The sequence below is a fragment of the Symphodus melops genome (genome assembly GCF_947650265.1).
Source record: "Symphodus melops genome assembly, chromosome: 16".
NCBI classification, from domain to species: domain Eukaryota; kingdom Metazoa; phylum Chordata; class Actinopteri; order Labriformes; family Labridae; genus Symphodus; species Symphodus melops.
Genome location: NC_136706.1, coordinates 12,256,549 through 12,265,276, shown reverse-complemented (window position 1 = coordinate 12,265,276; position 8,728 = coordinate 12,256,549).

The window sequence follows — 8,728 nt, the reverse complement described above, 5'->3', positions numbered from 1 at the left end:
ATCACTTGAGCAAAAATGTGTCCCCATTTTTAAATGGAGCTTTGTCTGTGTTGAATTTGAGCGATAGACTGTATACTAATGGACAGCATCCTTTGTTGAACTTGATGAATCAGAACACAGTATCTTTGAGATAAGCACTGACATATAATGAACATTTAAGTCTGGGCAGGAACCTCCTTATGCTGCTTCCAGTAAAAGAAACACTTTGACATACAGACAAAATGTCAAATATTCCTCAGGTCTGTTCAGTCCGTAGTGGAACACACTTACAGTTATGGAAATTGTAATTCTAATCTGGTGCACCACAGGAGCCGTATTCGGGGTTAAAAAAGCATCTGATACGCTTTTTGATTGGAAAGTTTTACCCACTTATCGGTGATCATAGAGGAGGCTGGGTTCATGACCTATACTACAGCCTGTCATCGGGGGGACTTTTCCTCAGTCTGTCTCTATAGTTGTAGCTCATGAGTTAGTGAATCATGAAGGGGTTGGTTTGATCCCCCGCTCCATCTGACCACAATGTTGACTTCTGTTTGAGGAGAAAAATCGAAATGACTGCCGCTGTGATATCTGATCTGAACTCCAGACCTGCCTGTGTTTCCTGCCTCATTACACATTGCATTTAAAATGTGTCTGCTTGAGGTAGCCTTGTATCCCTTTTTTATCCCTGTTTTTGTTCCTTGACATTATCTTTTGCCAATGCTACTCTTGAATTTGATGTGTGTTGCACCAATTCCCACTATGAACCTGATGATCCGACATGATTGAAACCATCTTGCAGGATTATCAGCCTGTGATGTGAGGGCAGTCAGTCAGGTGTAGAATAACTGTTAAAATCATCCGCCGTGACCTTGGCACTGACCACATCCTGAATGTTTCTGCTTTGTAATAACCATGCTGTGACCGCAAACACGTTCTCCCTTTATTCTCTCCATGGAACACCATTCCCTCAAAGACCAAATGTGTTTACATACAGGTTAGCGACTGAGATTCTTCTTACTGATGTGAGCAATAACTTATGTCGAGATACCAGAGAATATTCTTCTCTTTAACACTGATTTGCTTTTAGAAATGTCCTCTCTGAATTTCACTAATTAGAAGGACAAAATGTTCCTCACCTTTCATGGTCAATGAGTCCTCCTGAAGCATTTATCACGGCATATGTAATTTCTTTGAGGACTTAAAGCTGTTGCATGAATCTGTATAAAAAAGTGTTAGGCAGTGTGATCAGAAGGGAGACATGATTCAAATCCATTGCTCCTTCTTGAGAACATTAACGTGAGTTTCTTAGCATTATCAGGCTGTAGAACTGTGTAGTTGAGTGGGAATCATTACAGCTGACTCTAAACGGAAACATTAACTTTCTCTTTTTGTGACTTGTGCTTTCCCTTATCCCGTGTATTGTTTATTCCAACTGTGTATCTGGCTGTAAATGTTCCCAGACAAGGATGGGAGCCTGCAGAGATTTTCGAACACACTAATGAAACCACAAATCTCTCACACACTCATGTAGCTGAAATCATGACGCTAGTGGGGGTGATAGTCGTGGAAATATGTTGCTAGTGAGAGAAAAGAAATTGTTTCCAATTGGAAAATCACCAACAAATGAGGCCTCAGTGTTGGGAAGAATTAGCCACTGATGTGATGTTAGGAAAGTTTTCTTTTCGTTCATCCTGTTTCCAAACTGGACTGAGAACTTTTATGACTAGAGTATTATTGCCAGGGGGAGAACAGAAAACACTTTAATTACACGGAATAAAGATGGAGAGTAGAAGAAGTTACTACACAAAATGATTGAAGCTCTGCAGACAGCGGCAAGCAGACAAACTGTTTAAGAAACAATCTGTGCAGCTACAGTTAACCAACAGCATCTCATCCTCTCATCACCACTCCCAGTCAATGTCACAGTCAGAGCCAGAAATACTTCTTAAAGCAGGAGCGAAGAGATTTTGTTTTGCTGTGTGCACGCTGGAGAAGTCAGCGGGTTGGTGAAGGAAATTGGCACTCTGACAAACCTGGATGGATTCTGCACAGTTAATTAAGATAAAACGTTTCAATTCTGGAGAGATTGAGGCAAAGATTCAGCGTGCACGACCACATGGAGGCCATTCTGATTAGCAGCCAGCCAGCCAGCCAGCCAAACGTTTTGATGCGAGACAATCTTTTGCATTTTCAATTACACACTTCAACAGTGCTCTAACTACCAAGATTGAGCTCATTTGCATGATTGGAATATAATTACACCGTGAAAGAACAACACTGTTCTGTTGTGGTTCCTTTTACAGTACCTTTTCAACCCTTCCCGTTTTTCTAGCTGAAATTGGCAATGAGAAAATTCATGAAGAAAAATGTTAACTGTAAGGAATCAAATTAAGTAACTGACTAATTCTCTAAAGGTTATTTGAAGCATGTATTCAATCCTAAAACTATAGTTTTCACCTTTTAATTCAAAGTAATTATTACAAATAAAGCTGATAAAACTACCGATTTTTTTTTTTTTAAACTATTTATCCCCGTGGGGCCTCTAAACAGTCTGAATAGGAACACTGTGTGTTTGTGTTTGAGAGACAGAGGGAGTCAGAATAAGAGAATCTCCTGACATGTTAACTGTTCTGCATGATGCTCGTCTGCTCCTCTGATCAGTCAGCAGATGTATGAATAGAAGAACAGCGGCAGAGCAGAAGGCTGTTATAACTCTGTTTTTTTTTTGTTTTTTTCACAGGTCAATGAGCTGCGTCTGGGCAATATTCTCATGGCTGTCTGCAGTGTGCCGGTCTGCTCCCTGCAACACACACTTCCTGCAAAGGTGAAGGTTTTACACATCTTCTCAGAGGCTGGAAATAACCCCCTTCACCATCAGTGACACTCACACACACACGCATGCATGCAGGGTCAGTAGTTCCTTTTATTTTCCCTATATTCTTTTTATACTGATGAACAAAGTGACAGCATTGACCTTTGATCAAAGCCATGCACAGAAAGCATCATCGTAAGTATAGAAAATACAACACGAACAGGAGTGTTTGGAATAAACAGCATCTGCCACATCCTCCCACATGCCCTGGAGAGCAGCATCAATTCTCTGGAGTATGAGACTGACATACTTCTGCTGGAACAGCCTTTGTCTTTTTGGTTGGTTCAAGTGGAGACTGATCTCATTGGCTGTTAAATATTTATGACTTTAATCGAACACAACCTCTCACATTCAAACCATCAAAAAAAAAAAACATTACCTGCATACTTCTTTTTACTAACATTGTTTTTTTTCCCCAAGCAAAGTGAAGTGGAGAAGTATTTGTTCTCCTATTTAATGTTTTTTTCACCAACATTTCCAGTATTGCTACTTTTTTCTAAATTCTGCTGAAGGAAGAATGCTACAAGCAACTGCTGCTCAATATTTGTCAGCTTCAACTCCAACATAGCCCGCCTGGTTTCAGTTACTATTGTTTGCTGATCGCTAATGTACAGAGAATGTGGCGTAACTGACAGCTGTCGATATAACTAGCATAGAAATCAGACTGCTACGACGCAGAAGTATAAACCCTGCTTTAGGGCTGTGATATCAGACTGATAAATCAAATCAGATCCGTATGGGGACTTTCATTGGGCCTGGAAGAATGGATCTGATAAGTACGTTTAATGTGTTAAAATGTATTTTGAGTTCAGTTTCACAAAGTCTGCTTTTGCTCCAAAAAAACCCCAAAAAACTGCTTCTTCTGTGAATTTAACTCACATTTTAAAATGCAAATCACAATGTATTTGTGGCTGAGATCTAATGGCTTCATTTGTTTGAATTAATGACACTAACGTCGCAAAATGAATGTGCTTATGTTTCTCAGATGAGAAAGAACTTAATGCAGCAGCATGAAAGATTTCCGTTCTCATTTAAGGTTTGATTTATGTTCACTGACGTCAACGCACACACGAGCAGTTTAATCTCGTCAGCTGTTGGAACTGATTTGTTGACTCAAAGGTGAGCAGAAACACATTTACAAGTTTCAAATTAAAAGTTTAGGAGTAAAATGCTGAAGAAAGTTTTTAACACAGAAATAGTATTTCCCATTAGCTGCTTGTGCAGAAATGAGCCTTTTATCGGTCTGTGTGAGTGTGCATGTATAAATGTGGGAGGAGTGTATGAGAATACCATATGACTGTATTTGTATGCATTTATCCTGATGTGAGTGTGCTGCACACGCCCAATAAGCAAACTGTGTTCAAATACATTGCAAACTCACATGAATCATTTCTTGTTTGGATCGTGCTTTCCCCATAATGGACTTATTTTACATTCAGTAGCAGCAGAACCTGCGGGGTGTGTTTCAATCTTCCCCTCTCCTCAACATTCCCCAACATCCTTCTTCATTAAAATCCTGCAACATCACAAACATGACCTGCACCAATATTTATTTCCTCACAGCACAAAATATATTTTCTGCAGTCCTTGTGCTGAGGCAGGGATTCAGCACAATGCGATGTACTGTAGCTCGTGTAAATTATAATAAAAAGTAATAAAGAGAATAATTCCTTTTATTTAATGCAGCCGCTCATGAGACACTCGTGCTCCTGACACAGCTGCATCAAAGCGAGAAATCTATTTATTCTCTGCTCTGCCTTGTTCAGTCCCCACATGCAGTCCCCAAGTTTATGAAGACAAACATTATAATTAGTCTACAAAGACTCACTGAATATTCAGCGGTCCAGATCCTCTGTCTCATTTTAACACAATATGGAGTAAAAATAGATGAGGACATGAGACAAGTTTTGGGACTGACTTTTGATTAGCTGAGCTGCACAGTGTAAGAAAACAGAAAACAGCGTTTTAGTGTACAAAATCAAGAAAGGAGTCATTTCTCTTTTTCACATTATGTCACTAATTGTATATAACAACCTTATTTAAGATTCTTTTTTTGGGGTGAGATAAGAGATTCAACTACATTGAACCAATTTTTCAGTACAGTTATACGTCAGCCATCAGCATAATCACCCCATATTTTTTTGGCTATCTTTTCGTGTATTATTTAACAAAAGAGAAAAAAGCTCATAAGTACATACAGATGGATTTCAAGTGCCTCCGCCATCCCACCACTGTGTCGCAGGAACATCACAACCACCCCCCCACCCCCCTCTCAGCAGCTTCTTGTCAGTCTCACCCTGCCAACAGACTGTGTGCCCTTCACTTTGTCCCTGCTCCCAGTTAAGTGCACTGGGATTACATACAGAAAGCTGTGCACAGTGCAGGAGCTCATACTTTACCCCACAAGTGTGATTCCCACTGAGAAGCCTGTAACACAACACCTGCAGAGCCAGATAAGCCCTCAGTCCTCCCTTTTTAATTCTACAATAAGCAGAAAGAAAAGCTGTCAGCAAATCTCAGGAAATACTGTGATAATTTATGATGTTAATATTCGAAAATGTATTTTATTCAGCATTTTGTGCAGCAACTGAGTCATCCCTAAATGTTCACAAGTAATAATTAATCAGTAAACACTATACGCTAACATCATAATCAGCTAATCAATCATTGGTCTGACAGCTGGACAATAAAGTGTTCTTTTTTCTTTCCTATTACAGTCGGGGGCGTTGTGACGGTGCAGAGGTAATTTGACAGCAAGAAAATCAGGGATCTGTGATTGATGGCTTCCTCTACCAACTTTTTTATTACTCACAATAAGATCCACTGCTTTCCCTACAAACAAACCTAAAAGTCAGTCTGAAATCCTGTTTTTTTTCCCATTGACCTCTGGGAGATGCTTTTGCTGCGCTATGCTGGCTCTCTTAATATATTGTATGACAAGTTTTGCCCAGCTCTTTCATGAATAGCAGCCTCAGGCGACATCTTTAGCTGTTTCAGTTTTCAACCCCATTCTTCAGATAGGTCAGCTTTTCATCCTGATCAGCCTCAGATGACATCATCAACCATCCTGTCATCGACCCCAGTCTTTACAGTTCCATCAGCCCGTACACCTTCATCGGCTAACGCCTTCGACACCAGCGTGGGGGGACACATCTTTGATTAGCCTGTCTCCCTTTGGATTTCAAGTGCCACATATTCTTAGACATTAACTCAGTATCACATGTGCAAAATAAACATTTGCCTTTGATTCATTCACTATCTTAAATCTAGGATTCCATGAAGCAAATCCACATGGGCCCACCCCGGAATGATGAGAAGTAAAGGAAATTAAAGTGCTGATAGAAATTTCACCTGAAGACATGACTGGACCACATCAGTCCAAATGTCTACCTCATCAGTTACCTGAAATAAAAGTGACATGTGGCCTTCCATTAATACTGCTGGGTAGTGACTCTTCTCCTTTACTCTTACTGTATTCATGAAGAAACACACACACTGATGTGCACGTGCACACGTGCTGACTCCAGGGGTCCAATTACCTGCTGGGAAAACACGTGCACCTCAAAGGTTTACTAAGAGCTCGCATAAAAAAAGTGGAGGATTTGCATGTCTTTGTTTGTAAAAGGCTCAAACTTATGTCTGTGTTTGAGCCTTTTAAGAACTAATTTATCCTCCTTTACTGGGCCCAGAACTGGCTCAGGGTTTGTTGTCCTTTTAGGGGTAGGGTTAGAGAAATAGGGACAGGGTGCCTACACAAGGGACATTTTAAAAATCACTTTTATTGCCTTGAATAGGGCACAGGAATTTGATGCAAACAGATTAGAGCAGTCAAGATACACATGTAAGTGAAAAGATATTTTGGGAAGTCTGATTAAGACGTGCGCTAATGCCTTTGAACTCTCGTGTTCACAACTGTTGGAACAATTCTTCTCCTTTTTACTTGATCCTTGATTGGAGGCAGACACTGACGCCTGTATCAGTGCAGCCATCTCTCTTCTATTTCAACAGATTCTGGTGAGGATGTACGCTCAATAGGCTGGCAACTTGTAGTTATTAAATTCCTGAGAGAGGCAAAGGTCATGGATGGCGGCAAGCATAAAAGTAATAATTGCATGCAGAGAGCGATGGATTCAAACGTGGAAATGTGGTTAAAGGATCTTATCATGGATTACATGAATAAAGCATGACATAGAGGTCAGCCAATTCCGGGTGAACTGTTCCTTGGAGGGACAAAATGAGGGAAACATGAGCAGCACATGTCGGGACTGATCATAACTACGATGGGCAAAGACTATGAAACAGGAGATCAATGGTGGAGCAGGACAGTAGTGACCGATAGATGGAACAACTGCAATTTAAATCAATAAGTAATGCCACTTGAACGTACTAACAGTCATTTAAACTGTGCTTACGTGACATTGAGAAATTGATGAGCACAGCTTTGACATGCTTGCTGTTGCCATGGTGAATGATTGGTGTCAAACTGGCTAATTATTTCTTTTTTTTTGAGTGAAGAAACAAGCTTATGCCAATAATTTAAACTTTTGTTTACGCCTTTGTTTAGAAACAATTTTAGTCTGGGAAACTTTGGAGTGTTTTCATTGTCTTGTTGAATTTTCTGCTTTTTCTCTCCAACCTCATGATGACTACTTGGTATATCCCAGTTGATTGAACTAGAAATTTAAATTAAGACCTCGTCCACTAGTCTAAATGTCAGGAAATACACAAAAAAAGGGAAGGATTATCTTGTGTAACCATTGTAGTGATGAGCAGCGTCATTGTATCAGGCTAAAGGTGTCTTACAAATTGGTTGTCCAAGTTGCTAACATTAGCAGTGCTAGCTCAGCCAGCCCTTTTGGCTTGACATCCATCTGCCTGTGTTTAATGTTGTTACACATTGCTCTTAATGACATTTCGGCTAAATGTTAAGACAGCCAACAGACTACTCAATCTCCATTTTCTAGATCACAATACTGCTGCTCCTACATGATGCCATCTATCCATTTTGCTTGCTAGCATCAGAACTGGAGCGCGAGGAAAGAAGATTATTGTAAACCTGATCAAAGACTTTCAATATTGAAAAGGTGACATTTTGTATCCCAACACTTCTGATTACAGCCACACACATAAATGTTGAGGAAGAGACTGTGCCAGATGCTGACCTGATTAGAAAATTAAAAAGGAAATTGTTTGATGCCCTTCTCACAGCAGGAACAAGACAAGCAAAACAATATCGTAATGTGCTGATGAATGAGAGGAGAAAGGCAGCCGCTCACTGACAGTGAGGGCGATGATATGAATAAAAGATCAGCCGCTGCTGTGAAACAAGACTCCCCTCACAATGTGATGCACTTTTTAGATATTCCTCGATGCAAAAAGGTCAGAGACAAGAGTGGACACAGAATGGTATTGAAAAACAGGAACAGTTGGAGAGAGCCATTAGTGAGGTAAACATGTTGGCAAACTGTGATTTATCTCAGCACACAGTTTTACATTAGTACAGCATAAATAGATGGTAGACACATTTAACTACATCCTTTCGATCATTTCTCAAAAGATATATGTGTAACTCTCGGGATACTTCGGATTTACTGCTGTGGTTAATGAGGTGATTCATTATTCCGAAAGCGGTTTTACAATAAAATGAAACTTCCTGTTAGTTTTCTTATGTGCAATGCAATTTAAAGTTGTATTTTATATGTAAAGGATATTACTTCTGAACGATCAGTGGTTGAAATGCACCAACAATGAATTATACTTCACTTATAGATAATCTGCAATCTTTAAAATGAATCCCAGAGAACAAAGTTCAAACATCCACAGCTAGCCAGCATTTTGCTCTAAGAAAGACCAAAGTAATTGGAACAGGTAGGA